The sequence below is a fragment of the Anser brachyrhynchus genome (genome assembly GCF_964034855.1).
Source record: "Anser brachyrhynchus genome assembly, chromosome: 3".
Lineage (NCBI taxonomy): Eukaryota > Metazoa > Chordata > Aves > Anseriformes > Anatidae > Anser > Anser brachyrhynchus.
The window spans coordinates 34,118,880-34,135,921 of NC_137696.1; the positions used below are offsets into that span (position 1 = coordinate 34,118,880).

At 43.5% G+C, this 17,042-nt stretch overlaps 1 long non-coding RNA gene across 1 annotated transcript in view; it reads right to left on the reverse strand.

Annotated features, from left to right (window-relative positions):
• Positions 1 to 16,825, reverse strand: part of LOC308193492 — a 34,744-nt gene extending 17,919 nt beyond the window's left edge. Inside the window, exon 1 of the long non-coding RNA XR_013949687.1 lies at positions 1 to 16,825. This exon is cut by the window's left edge and continues 13,083 nt beyond it. This is a non-coding gene — a long non-coding RNA (uncharacterized lncRNA).
• Positions 16,826 to 17,042: the final 217 nt, after the last annotated feature.

Consider the following 17,042-nt stretch of genomic DNA (forward strand, 5'->3'; position numbering starts at 1 on the left):
TGGGGTTGCAAAAATGCTGGAAAGCTCCAAACAAGAGCGGAACCACTTTGTGCCATGCACTGAGAAAACACTCAGCCATCCTGGTCACTGCACAGCTGCCCGGTTTTTGCAGGCATTTCATAGACTGCTGCATGCACGTTACTGAGAACACACAGCACTGCTGCTTACACGCATGTCAACCCAAAACGAGAAATGGAGGAAAGGTGAAAATTCTGTCCGAGAATTTCATTTGTTCAGAAAGACCCACTGGTTTCTGTCTTGTTATAAAAGAGTGCATTGAGCCATGGTTGCTCTACACATTTGCATGCACCTGCTCCCTTTCACTGTCTCCCATGGGCTGTTGTGTTTTTTCTCAGACTCCCCTTCCTGAAGAACAGTGAATTTGAGTTTCCTTAATGAAAGCTGAGTTCCTGTCTGTCCATCTATCTTGTACCCCTTTCCCACACCTGTGCAAATAGGAACAACCTCTCAAGCACAACCATCACAGCCAGCCTACCGCTCGAGACCGGTCTGGCAGCCGTGACCAGCATCGCCGAGTGGTGCCAGCCGCAGCTGGGTTTAGGCAGATGCCCGGGGTGCTTGCGCCAATGCCCAAGGCACCCCATGCCAGAAGCCCCGTGTTTCTTCCCAGCTACCATTCCCCCAGAGCATTTTGTTTCTACAGCCGAAGTCTCAACTTCCTGAGTCTTAGCAAATGTTTTCCAAACTGAGTCTTTGCAATCACTTCTTTCAGAGCTGACCCTGGGTGACTAACCTCAGGCTGCCGAGACACTATTGCTCAGATAATATTTCAGATTACTCAGAGCAGACTGGCAGCATCCTGGGTGATTTGGACAGGAAAGGCGAGTACATGGCGCAAGGCGGTTCCTTCTTTCTTTCTCGGTCTCCCTGTCCTCAACCTTCTTTCTACAATAGCAGCTAAATGTAAATTTGCTTAAAAGTGCATTCTTGCTGTGCCCCTTGGCTGTGATGCTCACACAGCACCAATGGATCCTGGGGAGTTCCCATCCCCCCATACCAGCTGGGCTGCATCGCCCACTGACCGGCTCCTCTCACATCCAGCCCCACAGCCAGAGCAGTGCTGTTTTGAAAGAAAAAGGTCACAAACTGGTATTTTGTAATTCTGTGATACAGCTAGTGCTGAGCCAACCCCATTTGGACTCCGTTTTTAGTGTCGCTGTCTCATTTGATAGTTCCTGACAGAAAAAAGATCAGGGCAACAAATAATTGCTATTTCCCACTTTCTTTGGGAATACTGCTTTAAAAAAGTGAGCAATCATCTGTTATCTCCTCTGTAGAGACAGTGGCCAGACCATGGAGCACCGTGTGCTCGAGGTCACTTTGCAAGGAACCATGCACCAGTTCGGGGTCCCCAGCGTCTTGGTTAATTCACTAAAGCCAGACTCGTATCAATTACTATTTTGTAACTTTTCTTCCATGCGTTCGTCACTCTTGGCTCTCAGTGGGGCCAGGATTTAATTCTTTGGCACTGGAAAGATCTCCAAGCCAGAGCAGGGGGTTGCCAAGGCAGTTAGTACAATAGCAGGGCTTACACACTAATGAGTCCGTGGTAAAGACTGGGATCCATCATCAGGCATCAGCGATTTAAACAAATTCCAGAAGAAATTCCATCTTCCAACAAAGAAATAAACTTTTCCCCCACAGGATTCGCAACCACTCAACCACTGAAGAGCTCTGGTAGTGCAGAAGGAGCCTGGAGTGAAATTCAATCTGAAATAATCATAAACCATCTAATTGGTATTATCCAAGCTGAAAAGTAATGCAAGTAAGCAAGCACAAATAAGCAATGCTGGATTTCTTTTTAATCTGCTTGGTTTTAAACATGCAAAGTCTTACACATCGCACTTCTACATCTATATAGGTAAATAAATATTTTTCAAGTTATTTTGAATTTTATAGGATTGTAAAACAGAATGGCATTGCAATTGGGCACTGAAATGAGATAATCATCTTCTGCAGCTACGGAAATTAAGAAGAAAATAAAAATGTGTATATATTTTCTTCTCCAAGGATGAAATAAATGTACTGTGATCATTTCTGTCTCCAGAGAAAAAAATCATTGTGTTGCATTTTGTGGGTTTCTAAATAACAGGAGGGATATTCAGATGTGCAGTGTACAACATGTGCCAGTTGGCCCCAGAGCGAGCTTGAATATACAGACACCTGTGAGACTTTAGGTAACAGTTGATAAGGAAGTCTTTATAACGCTTATGCTTGGCTAAACTGAAAACAGCCTCCCTCCTCATTTATATTTCCTTTTCACCGTTTTCTAAGTAGACCCAATCCCATTGTCGTGAAGGTTTGTCTTCTCTGGTTGTGTGCATATCCTTATAGATTCGTGTTAACCATTTTTTATGCATTTAAGATACCTTACGTAGAAAATAAATTTCATCAGGCAAGTGATGCTGAGTAGGAAGTAGAAGAAATAGAGATCTTTTTTTCTCCAAACCTAGGCAGATGGGAGTGACAGATTACAGGAACCGCGAGTGCCAACCGAGTCACACGCTGCTCTGCAGCCGAGATTCCGCGAAGCTGGCAGGGAGCTCTTGGTCCCCTGGCTGCACCCAGCGCTTGCCTGACAGACAGAGGTTTCGAGGTACCACTTCAAGACGTTGTGATATTTACAGCTCTGTGCCAGGGAGGTTCCTCCCCCGGGGAGCGAAGGCTGGTGCACTCCTGGCCTTTGCAGCTCATGCTAGGTGCTGTTTGCACGTTGTCTCTCCTAAGAGCTTGCTGTGTGCTCCACTTTCATCACTCCTCCAGCACTCTAGCTGTGTGTCATTCCCAATTTAGCGGTAGACCTGGGTGATGAGTGACTTTGTTTTTTCTGACTAATACAGTGCCAGGATAAAAACAAACCAGTTGCCTTTAAAATGTTCTCAGACCCATTTTAGAGAGCTATTATCCCCATTTAAGAGGTGGCAAAACTGAAGCACACAGATATTAAGCAACACGCTCACCTTCATGTGTTTTGCCAAGAGAAGACCAGAGCCCATTACTCAAACTGACAAGTGTATTTCCCACCCTCTGTATTCTGCTGTCAGCTGGCCCTGGCAATGTGGAGCAACATTTTCTCATATTTGATTTTGCTCTTTACTTTTTTTTTCTTTTTCTTTTTTTTTTTTTTTTTAACTACCATAATCATTTACTTGAAGTGTTTGTTCTTAATTACAGTAAACATTTTTCCATTTCTGTACAGATGGGAAATGCACTGGAATAGAACTGGATGGTTTAAGTTTATCATCTGCTCATCTCTTGATAGAGATCAGTATAGATTAGAGGTAAGTCTGTTTATCCGTATTCATTTTCGAAAACGGAAATGATATGCAACAGATTTATAATTAAGCAGAAGTGATGATGTTGTACAGCTTAGCTAAATGGATTTGCCACCTTAGATTAGAGAGGAAGCCATAAAAACAGACCAGATGTCACATTTTTTCCCTCTGTGCTGAAATTTGCATGAAAATCCGACATCCTAAGTAAAATCCGAGGTCGAAGTTTTCAAGCCCAGGGATCTCATATTAGTCTTCTACAACCAGTCTGGGTACCTGAATAAGGTGGCTTCATTTGCAGAGGGGATGAACAACCCCAGCGAGGAGAGAAATCTGAGTTAAATTTATCTAGGGATTTATGTGCCCAAAAGCTGCGGCAACTTCATGTTTCTCAGCCTGTTGCACTCCAAGTTTCTCTTGTGGCTCCTGCCTCGCTGCCCTGACGTGCACATTTCTGCTGTGAATAAAACCAGCTGCGCCACAGCACTGCGAGGCTGCTCTTGCAAGCAATCCCGCACAAGGCTGCTCTGCCAAATCAGCGCCAGCCCTCCCCGGTGCCTCAGCCCTTACTATACACGGAGAAGTCTGACAGGCAGAGCTTGGCACTCCTGCACACCGCCGAGCAGCAGCCTGCCAGCTGTGAGCTCTGCTCTCCTAACCCCGTCCTGCCCGAACCGACGCGGGCATCGGCGCTCCCACGGCTTTGTGGAAGCACTTGGCTGAAAGCAGGAACCAGCCTACGGTGTATAAAAGCTGGGCGGAATGCATAAGATGATACAAAACGCCCAAAACTCAAAGACGTTGACCAAAACCTCTGCGTTGGAGACCGATGCCAGCTTGGCTGGCCAACGCTTCACCCCGTTCGCTTGGCGAGGCCAGACAGAAGTTGTGACCCCCACGCCTCTCATCTCCCAGCCGGCAGAGCTGGGCTTTGCAGGTGAACTCTTGTCCTGGCTGAGCACAATGGGTGTTTTACCATTGTCTTTGGTGGAGCCGGGGTTTCACAATGTCTCATACTCCGTTCATGGTGAAATCACCCTGGGTATTCATGAGGCAGAGATACCAGCCATAGCCCTCACATCCTGGAAAAGGATGGGCTTGGTAAGGGCCTATTAAAACCAACATTACCCAATGGCTCCCGGGGGGAGCTGTTTTCTCCTGTTATTAGGCACAGTGATTAAGTGTCCTGGGTGACTCACGGACCTTATGCAGCCCATCAACAGCAAAAGCCATTGGAGGCTAGGTAAATGCCCTTAAAATGTGTTGTAAAACATAGGTAGCTCACAGTATTTTGAGCATCAGTAGCTGTGATGTGAATCATCTTAGTGCACTGAAACTCTGCTTGGTGCTGGTTGGGTTTCTAAACAAAGAGCATGCCTAAGAGCTCTTAGAAACTACAGGATGGCCCCAATCAAGCAATGAGCATTGATGTTGACCAAGAGGTAGTTTTTTTTGTTTAACTCATTCAGCTTCCAGCAGCCTGGCTTTACAGTGTGCTACACATCCAGCACTTCCTTGGCGCAGCCAATAGAATGAGCATGTAACACAGGAAAAATGTTCTGGCGTGTATATGCCAAATTATTATTTTTAGAATTAAAGGGAGATAGTTACTTCATAATGCTTAGTCTTTTTAAGTTCCAATTAGCTCTCTGGAAAAAAAAAAATAATAATTTTGAGCCCTCCATACTACTTATCATACTTTTATTGATGCAAGCACTTCTAAAGAAAGAAGAATCTTCTTCTAAGTAATAGTTTCAGAATAAGCAGGGGTTTTAAAGGAATGTAGTTGCTCACAGTATGCTGTGATTTAAAAAAAAAAAAAAAAGCCTAAATACATCATTAACATCTCTAGGCAGCTAAATATTTATTTATTTTTTTAAAAAACCCTGTCCTTTAGTCACTTGGATTGATTAATGGCACATTTCTTGTTGTGAATAATTCAATGCTTTGGAACAGTATTCCAATCACAGTTGATTATAAATTAACACTCATTTTAACTGATGCAGATAATCATGCCAATGCCACAGCAAATAAATACATTACCAAGCATTACATATGGATGCTGCAACGCAAACAAGAAGCTGAGAACTCCATTATCTGCCGGAGCATCGCTATCAAGTCATTTCTAAATATTTCATCATTGTTTAGGCTGCATTCAGATTGCACAGAATAACTTGCTACTGATAAACACTAGATGCAACTCTTTTCTCAGGTATAATTAGCAACAAGAAGGAGTAAGATTTCCTTTGTTACCCGTTTAAACACTTGCTCAGGATACTGGAAAACAAAGCACCTTCCCTGGCCTCCCATGACAGGCCATACTTCCCTTCTAACAAGTAAAGAAGTTTGGCTGGAGGAAAGGAATAACAAAGGACTGATAAATAACTTCATGGTTTTATATCAGATCAAAGTAAAACGCGACTGCTCACAGGACCGTGTACAACAAACCTTTGCCCTGGCGTTGTGAATGGCAGAGCTACAGACCTTTTGATATTACTTGCCTTCTGACCCCACTCCCAGGATTCATCCTCATGTTTTGTGAGTTACCAGAGTCCCAGAGTAAGGAAACGCATGCTGGCACGCTCTCTCCCAGTCCTCAGAGCACTGCCTGCCTGCCCTTTTTGAACGTACTCCTCCGGCCTTTGTTCGCTGACTGCAGAGAGCTGCCGTGGGGCTCTGCAAGATTTTTCTGCTCCTTCCTTTGTAGCTTTTTAACCAGGAGACTTTCGCTGCACAAATGAGATACACACCTTTCAGAGCAGAGGTGCAAACAGATATCTCAGTCTTGAGCTTTTCCAATTCCTGCTCACCATTCACACAAATTAATGCAAAATATAGAATAAGTATAGGCTCACACTGTTGGGATAAAATACTTTTGTATATATAGCAGATTAGGGCACTTTTTTTTTTTTCCTTGCCAATGTCACGTTAAAGGCTTTATTTTATTAGACTTGTTATGCTCCAGTATAAAACTCTCACACGTCATTTCAGGATCTCCTGTTATTTCAGAGTGAAAGGAGAACTAATAGCAGCACTAATTAGGAAAGTTCCTCCTGAAATGAAAGCAAAGTCCTACCTATATCCCTTGTCTGCAATCATGGATGCCACAGTAAAGTACTCCATGACTCAAGTTTTCCTCTACACATCCCCACTTCATTTTCAGCCCAAACGTGAGACTTTTTGCAATCAAAAGCAATCCAGAAAAGGCACTCCTGGTTATATGTGGAAGTTGAACTCAGCCATTAAAAAAAAATATATAGCAACTCTGTGGAGAGGAAAAACACAGACATTAAAATAGCCCTGGCATATTATGTCATGCATTTTCTTTGTCTTTATGTTTCTTTCTAATAGACGTGATTTTTTTACTGGGAAATAAGAGGGAGCCTAGGATTTTGAACAGATTATTCAATGCTCAGTTCTGCTCCACACCAAAAGCAAATAATGGTTTCTAGCCATATCAAATGTGGGTAATGTTGATCAAAGATAACAGCTGAGCCTGCTTCCCCAGAAGATGCAGGTTATGAATCCCATCTTGAATGAAAACATACATTTTGCTGTACAAACCAAGTGGATTTCGAAATACCAAAAAAAAAAAAAACAACAACCCCCCACACAACCAACCAAACAACAAAACAAACAACCAAAACAACAACAACAAAAAAAAACCAACTTCTACTAGTTAATTTTGAAATATAACCTTCCACAAAAGGACTTCATATTAGTCTCCAATTTGTCTCCAGAAATAAAGCCTTCGTCTTTTAACAGCTGTGGTCCAGCCTAAGCCTGTTCATAATCATTAGGCAGGGTAATGTATATTTATTAATTCTCACCTTCCCTCTCCCTTATTTTTGATTGTCAGGTTTAGTCAGGCATAAAAATGAAGCTTTTGTGCAGTCAGAACATCTCATGATTTTTCATGCAGCACTTCATTTTGTTTGTCTATGGAAAGGGATTGTGAAGTTAGGGTTTGTTCAGATAGCAGGACGTTTCATTCAGCCATCACATTTTGACATTTGATAAGTAATTAACTAAAGGAAAGAACAGCTGTTAAGAAAATGCTCAGTGACAGCATGTAGATGATTTAAGGCCAATTCATGAACCATATAAGCCCCATTTAAATCTAAAATGTCACAAGATGCACTGCAAAAAATTGTATGATGCCTTTCCTTTGCTGTATAACAAAGAATTAGCCTTCCTCATCTTGAATGTCTGAATGTGCCATCAAATATTCCTGTCATCTAGTATGGGAAGCTTAGACTCCCATATCCTAAAGACTGCATAAAAACCTTATGGCAAATAGTAAATATAAAATAAAATAAATTATTACAAAAGAAGGCAGCTTACTGGACCTCTTAAACTTCAGCAGCATTTTCCCTAGCTTTCACGTTGCAGTTTTTCTCATGCCATTGATTTAGACTAAGAGATCATCATCAGATTGATGAGTTGGTATGTTTGAAATAAAAATGAGTGGCAAGCTAAGTACAGCACTATGGACAAGATAGAGAAGAGACGAAATGAAAGAGCAGCATGGGAAAAGCATGGCAGAGGTGGCAGATGAGAAAGGACAGTGAGTTTATGAATGAAATGCGTTCTGAAAAGTCAGCCCTACGAAACAGAACAGCTCCAGCAGATCTCACGTACGCACAGTTCCTGCTGCGTGCACAGCAGATAAACCACGCTGATACCGGCCTGTGACCATTCAAAGACTATTCACAAAGGTAGTTTATTAGTTTTCATAGTATGGATAGGAAATAAATAATTTTGCTTCTCTAAAGATACCTTCCTGAGGATCTTCTTACCTAGATCGTATCCACAGTACTTAGAATGATATTAATAGATTTCTCTTAGCTCTTCAAGAATTTTGACCTCAGATGGCTGCGGTAGTAGGTAGAGGATGTGCCAGCCTACAAACCAGCCAGCACATGCCGCACCTTGTCATAACCAATTCTGCCGTTCTCCTTCTGCGACTGCCTCATCGAGAGGCTTGTTATTCTTCTAGGACAAGGCTTCAATTGCAGGTGATTAATAATACCTACTGTGCGTGCTTCGAAAGAGACAAAAGAAGCGAGGTACAAACACCTGAACACCCCTCCCCACAGCCACTGATTGAAACAGATTTGTCCCGGAGAAGCAGAAAGGTTTGCCATGGCTCTTGTGTGCTTGCAGACATTGCTATGTGCATCTGGCTGATCTGAATATCCCGGTCAGAGGAAGTTACGAACAAATCCTTTTGGCTGGAGGCCGTTATGCCACGTGGGAATGGTTCTGAAAACATTGATATGTTTTCCCCTTCTGTCGAAGACAAGACCAACCAGACAAGCATTGTCAGGACAGGTGGGGTGAGAATTACTTTCTGCTTTTACAACTGAGGAAGGGTAAAAAGGTTTTCCAGCACCCCTAGCAGGGACCCTTGGGGACGTACCAGGACACCTGCAAAACACAAGCTTCTGGCTGGCTGGGGAGTGCAAACAGCTGAGCTACTACAGGGAGACAGCTGTGGATGTAACCCAAACCAAGCCAGCGTGTTACTGAAGTGGTAAAACAAATACTGGTGTCCGAGCACGGCAAGGAAAAACAAGCATCAGAGCTTTGCAGTAGGTGAGAGTGCCCGAGACAGGAGCCTCATAATTATGACAACCATAACCGGTTGGGAGAAGGAAGGGGTGCTAAGTGCCAGATGAAGCCTCTAGCCTGCTGCAGTGACGGAGAGCGTGTGTCTGGGGCCGTACCAGTTCCTCCTCCCCGCAGCTATAACGCAGCTCCAGAGGCCAGGCCAGGCGGGCGATTAGCAGCAGGGAAGGGGAGAAGTATAACCGAGCTGCTGGCGGGGGCTGCGAGCCTTCTCGCTGAGCTACAACAAAAAGTGTTGCAACTTCCTTGAGCAACAGCTACTAAAAGGTTGGGCCCTTCGTGTGTAAGATTAGCAAATTTGACTTGGGGATGATTAATTAAGCAAAGATGATTAATGGCAAAGGCATTTCCTAGCATGCTCAGGAAGTCTGAGGACCCCAGAAACAAACAGGAGCCCTTAATCCTGACAGTCACAAGCAGTTGGGATCATGACTGTTAGAAGAAAAATATTTTTTTTTTAATAGAATGAATGTTGGAAATATGAAAGTGGCAAGAAATGCATTCTTATATGTGGAGAAGCTGACATTCAGCAATAGACATGAGACTGTTAATAGCACAGCGCTTTCTTCTGACAGCTAATACCAGGATAAAAAAAAAATAACAACCGGAAAGTAGGACTTGTGTATATTGTTATGTTTATAATTCAGAATGAATATAGAACAGAGAGCCGTTGCTTTTGCAAAATCCTTTTCCTGGCCGTAGCTATATTTTAAGCCATCCACAGGATGTTGATACGCATTTATGGAATTGAAAAGCTGCCCCCCCCAGGCAGGGGGGCTGCACGAGCGCATCGCTTTGTGCCATTACGAAGATGATGAGATTTAGAAGGGGAGCAGTTGCTTACGAGATTACTTCGGGTACACAGTCAGGAGCCTCCATATGGATGCCGTTTGTAAGTAGTCACTAGCGTGAGGTCAGCTGAGAAGGTTTCTGGCACAGAACAATCACGCAGCAAAATAAACAAAGCGTGAAGCTGTTCTCCAAAACAGCAGCCAAACAGACCTCGTCTGTCAGCAAAGCGTACCACGTTCGGGCTGAAATTCCAAGGCTGGAAGTGCAATTTTAACGAGTGCTACAGATCACTTGTTGCAAATCGTTGTGTAACAGCAGTACCTGTAACGCATTTAAGGAGGTGCTGTTTACTCAGAATGGCTCTCCTGCCACAACAAGCCACCTGGCACAGAGCTTTAATGAGGTCCTTAAGGATTTTCAAATAAAAGTTTAGCGTTTACTTAACTGAGACTGTCTGCCCCGTGATAATTTGTATTAATACAATCCTTTCCTATAGTTTCAAATAAACACTGAGGAAATCTATTGATGTTTATTTTATTCCTTAAAGATACCATCCCTTCCAGAGCTCTAGATGTGACAGGTACAGCATAGATAATCTGCATTGCAGGATGAAAATCCTATTCTCATTTCCATCCCAATATCTAGAAATGAACGATACCTTGAGATTGTTGACTGGCAAATAGATTCAGCTCCAACAGGGAAAAGGGCCTGTCTACTGTGACAACTACAGCCAAGACCATGGCTGAATTAAGCATGAATTCCTGACAAGCAAAGGACAAAATGTACACAAATGTTATTGTTGCTGATTCTGTTTAAAAAAAAAAACTGAATTAGGAGCTGCATTAAATTGCCTTTTACGGTAGCAGCTCCTATACTTATATTTGCATGTATTTTTTCCCAGAGTCATTCACAAGAGCATCTCAAAGGCTCTTGGGAGGCATGTGTTAATAAATATTCTCCTTGTGATTTATGAGAGGGGAGTCATCAGCGCTAGCTGCAGTTCACCCCTTCTCCAGCTACTGCAAACTTCTCCTAGCCAAAGATGACAGATCCTCGGAGCTCAGGAAGAGCCTTGCAAGGAGCACGCTGTCCTTGAGACGCACCTGGTTATGGCACGCGTGAGGGGGTCCCAGGAATGCAGAAGTGCTGAGGGAAGCACCACCCACATTTTCATATTTCAGATGACATCCAGCTGAGCGCTCTCAGCAGTGCTGTTTTCGCTTCTCAGTGGTGCTGGGGGAAGAGCGATCTGCCAGGGCTCAGCCCACTCACTGCCTCCTTTCTGCCAAGCGTGTTCCAGGGGGAATACGTGGGCAGCAGCCCCGGAGCTGCAGAGCAGCAGGGCTGCAGTTTAGCCAGCCTTTACGTGCCCCTGGGCTCAGCCAGGGGCTGCATACAGGATAACGATGCTACAGTCGAACAAAATTAACAAACAGCAAGGAACAGTCCTCCTCGGACCGCATTGATTTTTGAAGCACAGCATGTGTGCGCTGTTCAAGAGCAAAAACCGGCACCTTGGGCTGCCTGACAATGAAGTCAATCACAAGCAGGTGCCCAGTAAGTTTTGACGTTTCACCCCTCTTTGAATTATCACCTTCCCTGAGCTCAAGCAGCCAGCCGGAATCGCTTGCCATTAGACCAATGGCTTTCCTTTTATAGGTTACAGATTTTTTTGTAGCTAATTGCAAAGAAAGCCATTTTTGGCCTGCCTGGGCAGTACATGTGTGAATCAGAGCAAGCCCTTGCTTCTGTCTCCTCACATGTATCATGGAACTATTTTCCTCCGTCCCTTTTGTAGTACAGTACATTCTACGTTGTGAATCATTTTCAGGCAAAAATAGAAAGCAGCGATGACTGTGCTCACTTCACAACAGAAAACCAGGAGCTGGCACCCCATAATTAAGGTGCCAGGTTTAGTGGCGTTGTAACAAATTGCTGCACAGAAAGGCTTGAGTGTCAGCTGCAGAGAGATTAATAGACCCCTGAATAAATATTTCCTAATAAAATGTGATTTTTAAATAAATAAATAAATAAATTCTGGTCTTTAGGGAAGATGCAAAATAACACAGATATTCAGTGCTATCTCCAAAAAGGGGCTTGGGTATTGCAATGCCAGACAACGTCAGACCTAAAAGCGAAATGAAATGCCCTTGTTCGCACTGCTGAGTTAGGTGCCCGTGATCCCTGTGAAATGAAGGGGGCAAATTAAGCACCCAAGAGTCAGATTTACAGCCTACAAAACACCAGGGGAAGGGAAGTGAGGTGCTCAGGCCAGGCAGCAGCACGGCCATCTGACTATCGTGCGGGCTGGCTCTGCTGAGCTGCGCGTCCTGGACACGAGCCCCTCTGAGCCAGGAGCGCCGTCCTCAGCAGCACGGTGCCAAGCCTGAGCTCGTAATCCCACCGGGAGGCCGACAGCATTAACCGGGGCTCGCTGCCACCCCGACACGGCTGCCCGGCTCCTCTCCGGCCCGCAGCTCGCACCTGCCTGGGCTACGGGCAGGGAGAGCCTGAGCCCTCCTGCAGGAGGTCGTGCAAACGCTCCCTTCGGTGCCTGACTCGGGCCAGGAGAAGTGTTCATTTTGTGAAGCATGGCACTGACTGGGGACTTTGCTGTCTTCCAGCTGCTCAGCACGGCTCGTCATTTATTTCTGCTGGAAGAGGCTGCATTAATACTTTCCTTTCCAACTCAGTAAATTCAGTCAGGTAAACTTAGACACCAGCTGTGTTATCTTATGTAACACTCCAGTGGTAGAATAACTTGCGTTCTTCAGGGAAAATACATCAATGTGTTGGTTTTTTTCCTTGCCTTTTTTTTTTTTTGACTGGAGAGTTACCCAGCACTGCACAGAACCCACAGCTGTGAGCTACAGCTAGCTCGGCTGCACAGGTTGGTGTTGCCTTTGTAGGGTCAGCTGACAATTTAGTAAACAACATAGAGGAGGTTTTGAGTGAAGTGCCAACACGGAGCTTCAGCAGCCTTGATTTTGATCTCTTGCAGTAAATCAGGAATTGTATTACAGAAGCCAGAGAAGCCACGTGAAGGAGAGCTGATACTGAAGCAATTGGTCTCAGCCTCAACACTGCAAGGGCTTGAAGTCCTTTCAAATTATATGGAAGTGTAATTTAAGCAAGAAAGGAATTTTATGCATCATTTTTGTGCCACAGACACAATATGTCACAATATGCACTCCATCCACTCACTCCTGTTTCAGCTGAAGAGAGTCATACTTTGGCTCATCTTTGATCTGAACTCATCTTAGCCATACCACCAAAATATACCTCCTCCTGAATCTGGCAGATGCTCTGAGTTCTTTTAAACCCTTACAAGGGAAGAAAAAATTGTTTATCTTGTCTATTTTTATAGGATGTTTAACAATAGCAACAACTACATTGCTTTTTAGTATGCACACAAGTGCCTTCAGGATTGAAAAGTCACAAGCTGAGGAGTTTTCGTAGCCTTCCTAAGACACTTTGGCCAAAATCCTGTAAACCCATGTGTCACTAAGACGCTTCAGCCAAAATCCTGTAAAGCCCATGTGTCAGCTGGCTTCCAGCAGTAACCTCATGGCCATTACAAAGGCAATTTATGCAGTCCAGTTCTCCACAAGCTGTGCTTAAAAGATTGATGCCCTCACGTACTACAAAGGCCACAGGCATAGAAATAAACGATTACGAGGGTAACAGGATATCAGGCAGCAGATGAGATGAAGTTACTGGTGATTGTTAGGGATTAATAGCTGAGCTTTGGTCTTTCAGCAATAACCTAAGGAGTTACCACCCCATATTTGTGGTTACCATGCTCACCCTGAAGTCAAAGAAGAGAACACAGTCAGCACCTCAAGGGCTTCGGTGCGAAGGCCGTTAGTTTAGCTTACATTTAGCAGCTGAGGTGCAGGCACATGTTCTGTTCAGCTGGTTTCGCTGTGGAAAGGGGCAGCCTCCAAGCAGAACCACAACCAAGAAGGGAGCTGAGGTGGCAATCTAGCAGGCTAAACTGATTTGAATTACTTGCATATGCTCAGACCGTACACAGAGCTCCCAGGCCCCCATTGACGCATGGCAATTTATGTACGTTTTGCATTTCAGATATCCATGTGCATTTTATTAGTGGAAATATTCATTTGCATAATACTTACTGGAGCGAAGTAAGTTTCTGAGGCCCTCTGGACAGCAGAATGAAACAAGCTGTCTGGATTTTGAAGAAGAAATCACGGTCAGTTGAGGCACTACTGTTACTGTTCCAGTTCTTGCAATGGTTTGTTAGTTTTTGCCTCAAAATAACCGTTTTCCATTACGAACGCCATCAAGCAGTATAACAATCTACCATAACATGAAGGACCCGTGTACATGACAGGGCACAGAGAAGCCTGAGTGGTTTTTTTCTGCCTTCGAAGCAGCTGGACTTTAGACAGTCCTGGTCTGAAAGTACTGTAACCACAGTGATACCTGCCCAGCCTATGTGCCTGCAGAAGCAGAAGCCCCATTTTTCAGGATGCCAAATGGGAATAACCTCTCTCTTTATGCAGGGCAAGTAGGCAGCAGTGAGGACCTTTCACTACACCACTCAAAGCTTGAGCAGTTTTGTGGAAACAAAATACTTAAATGAAAATGGTTTAAAAAATAAAACAAAAGCAAAAATCCCCAAAACACTTGAAAGTTCAGGTGAAATAGACAATACAGGTAGACAGTACAGGCCACATTGTCTACTGAATAGTGATCCCTAGAGCCCTCACCCACTTACACTCTCAAAGTGAGCTACGGCTACTGTTTCTCTCATATGTACCTCTACATACATATGAATGCTTCTGTAGCCTTTAAACATAAGGTGCCAGGACTACTACTTCATGAGTTTTAAGTCTGTTGCTAGCATTTTCCCTGTCAAATCTAGCAAAGTAGGAAGAAAGCATGCAGAAACATTTGGCAGCAAGATACAAGCTTTTGGTTCACAGATGGGTACCCTCCTTCTGCCTCCTGATAAAATTGCACATGGCTTCCACAGGCTCGAGCTGGGCTTCTTGAAGAAAATCATAGACTGCATAACCACCTGGTACAGCACTGACCAATTAAGCAGGTAAGTTGAGTTCCTTGTGTAGTTTATTCTCTGAAGACATATTGGAAGTGTAAACTATCATTTTGTCTTTATTTTCATTAAATGTTCCTCAAAGAGTGATGAAAGCACAAGTTGACATTAGACCCTAATTGTTTCATCACTCAAATCATTAAAAATGGAGAAGAGGGGATTCTTATGAAAACTGAAACAGCTAATCAAGAGATACAGGGCGGTGTGTTCACAAACTAAGAGAAGCCTCTTGTCTAGAAAGACTCAAGGCTCTTCCCCAGAAGCATACCAGGTCAGCTTTGAAATCTTGCTGTTCAGCATAACCGGCAAGGCAGGGTCTGCATCTCCCCTCAGATGAAACAAAGGGCAGATGAAGTGGAGGATATTGTTCATATGGCTTTTCATTCCACCATGCCAACAGCGAACAGGCAGCTCTTGCCATTCTCAGTGAAAATATCCTGCTTTGAGTAGGTGCAGAAGAGAAGGCTGGATTGGGGCTAAGAAAAAAATTTGAAGATTCAATGCATTTTCCCCTTGCTTCTGATATAAAATGTAATTTCATCAGATGTCCTCAGCAAGTTACCCCAACAGCTGCTCACCTACATTTCACAGATCACAAGGAGGTACTTTTCAAATGATCTTTCCAATCTACTTCATTAGCCAACAACTGATATATGTACATAAACAAGAACTGCTAACATGGCAGACATCTTCAAACAGAAGCAGTCAAGAAAGGAAGGACCATGAAAACCATGTAACTTTCCCCAATTTAATTGCCTTTGTGGTAAGATTTACTTTTGTAAGAGTGAAAGAGCAAAAGCACTTTATACCTCTCCTCAGTAGCCAGATAGAACTTATTAGGACCTTGACAATAAAAGCTATCCTGATGTGTAATTTACACCAGATAAATCCTAAATCTTCAGCACAGCAATTTGAGCTATTCCATGAGGGGCCTCCAGCCTTGATCTTGTGGAGATTTCTTCAGCATTTCTTCTCCTTAGCTGAATCTTCCTTAGCAAAGGATAGAACATGGGCAAGCTCAAGGGAAAATAAAAGCTGCCAGAAGAAAAAGGAGATTTTCTGCGGCATCTCTTCCAACTCCCAGTAAAGAACCACAAAAAGGATTTTAAGAGGTTTTACAGGAGGGTACTGTCTGCAGAGACCCCCGCAGCATCAATGCATTTGTGATGCTATAGCATGAGGGTTTCAAAAAGGACGGAACAGCTAGCACAGAGATGTAACTTCCCTGCGTGTTTGGCTCTAGAAACAGACCATGATGCCGAAGTGGAGAAAACTTGTCCTGCTGGTAGAATAATGACTGATTAAAACAGGAAGAATCACAGTCTGTCTGCTCTTTCAGATGATCTTGCAAAGTGGCATGTTAATCTGGGTGGTAGGGATGGCTCCCTCACGGTGAATGTCACCAGAAGACAATCTTCCAATAGTTTTTATTTTGGCAACCTCTGAAAATGTAGCATATAAATAAATGTATAGATATTAACTGAAGGAAGATGCCTAGAATTCTTAGAGCTGAAAATGCAAATAAATTATGCAGTCTGTCTCAATTATGCTATCTTAAATACTTCTAGCAATATATTACCCTACTTTATGAATCAATTCCAAATTATTGGAAGTTTTCATACATCATAATCCACTAAGGTTTATTTTCAAGCATATTCCAGAAGGCCTTGCAAATCAAAGGAAAGAATACACTGACCACAGAACTTTAGAGTAGACTTTGAACGAACATCTACATCATGATTTCCCTATTCCTAATCATTGGAACAATTAGCAGTAATAATACTCTGCCTTTCCACTTTGAATACAGAGAGTTTCCAAGGCACCTTGCAAAGCCTCCAAGTTTAGTTAATATCAGAAAACCTGGTCATTTTGAAGAGGAATAAATACTTATTGCAGTTGGAAGCTTAGACTACTCAGAAATACACGAGAACTGAAAAGTCCCACATGGCCTTCCTCGGTCTATCATCCAATGCTTCAACGTTAATAAGATATTGCAGAGGTTGTTGAACATTTTTGTTGCCTTATTTCTATATATCACATTTCAGAAACAAATGACTTCTCTTCTAGAATCCTGCCGATATAGAAAGCTAGCAGAAATTCATTCCAAGTGCTGCTAGCTGCATATTTCTGACTGCCAAAAAAAGCAAGTGCCTTCCAAAAAGGTACCACAGGACTGGGCACATGTTGCTGTAAGGGTACAATAGATGAGTAATGCAAACTCAGGGCTTGTCAGGCAAGGAAGG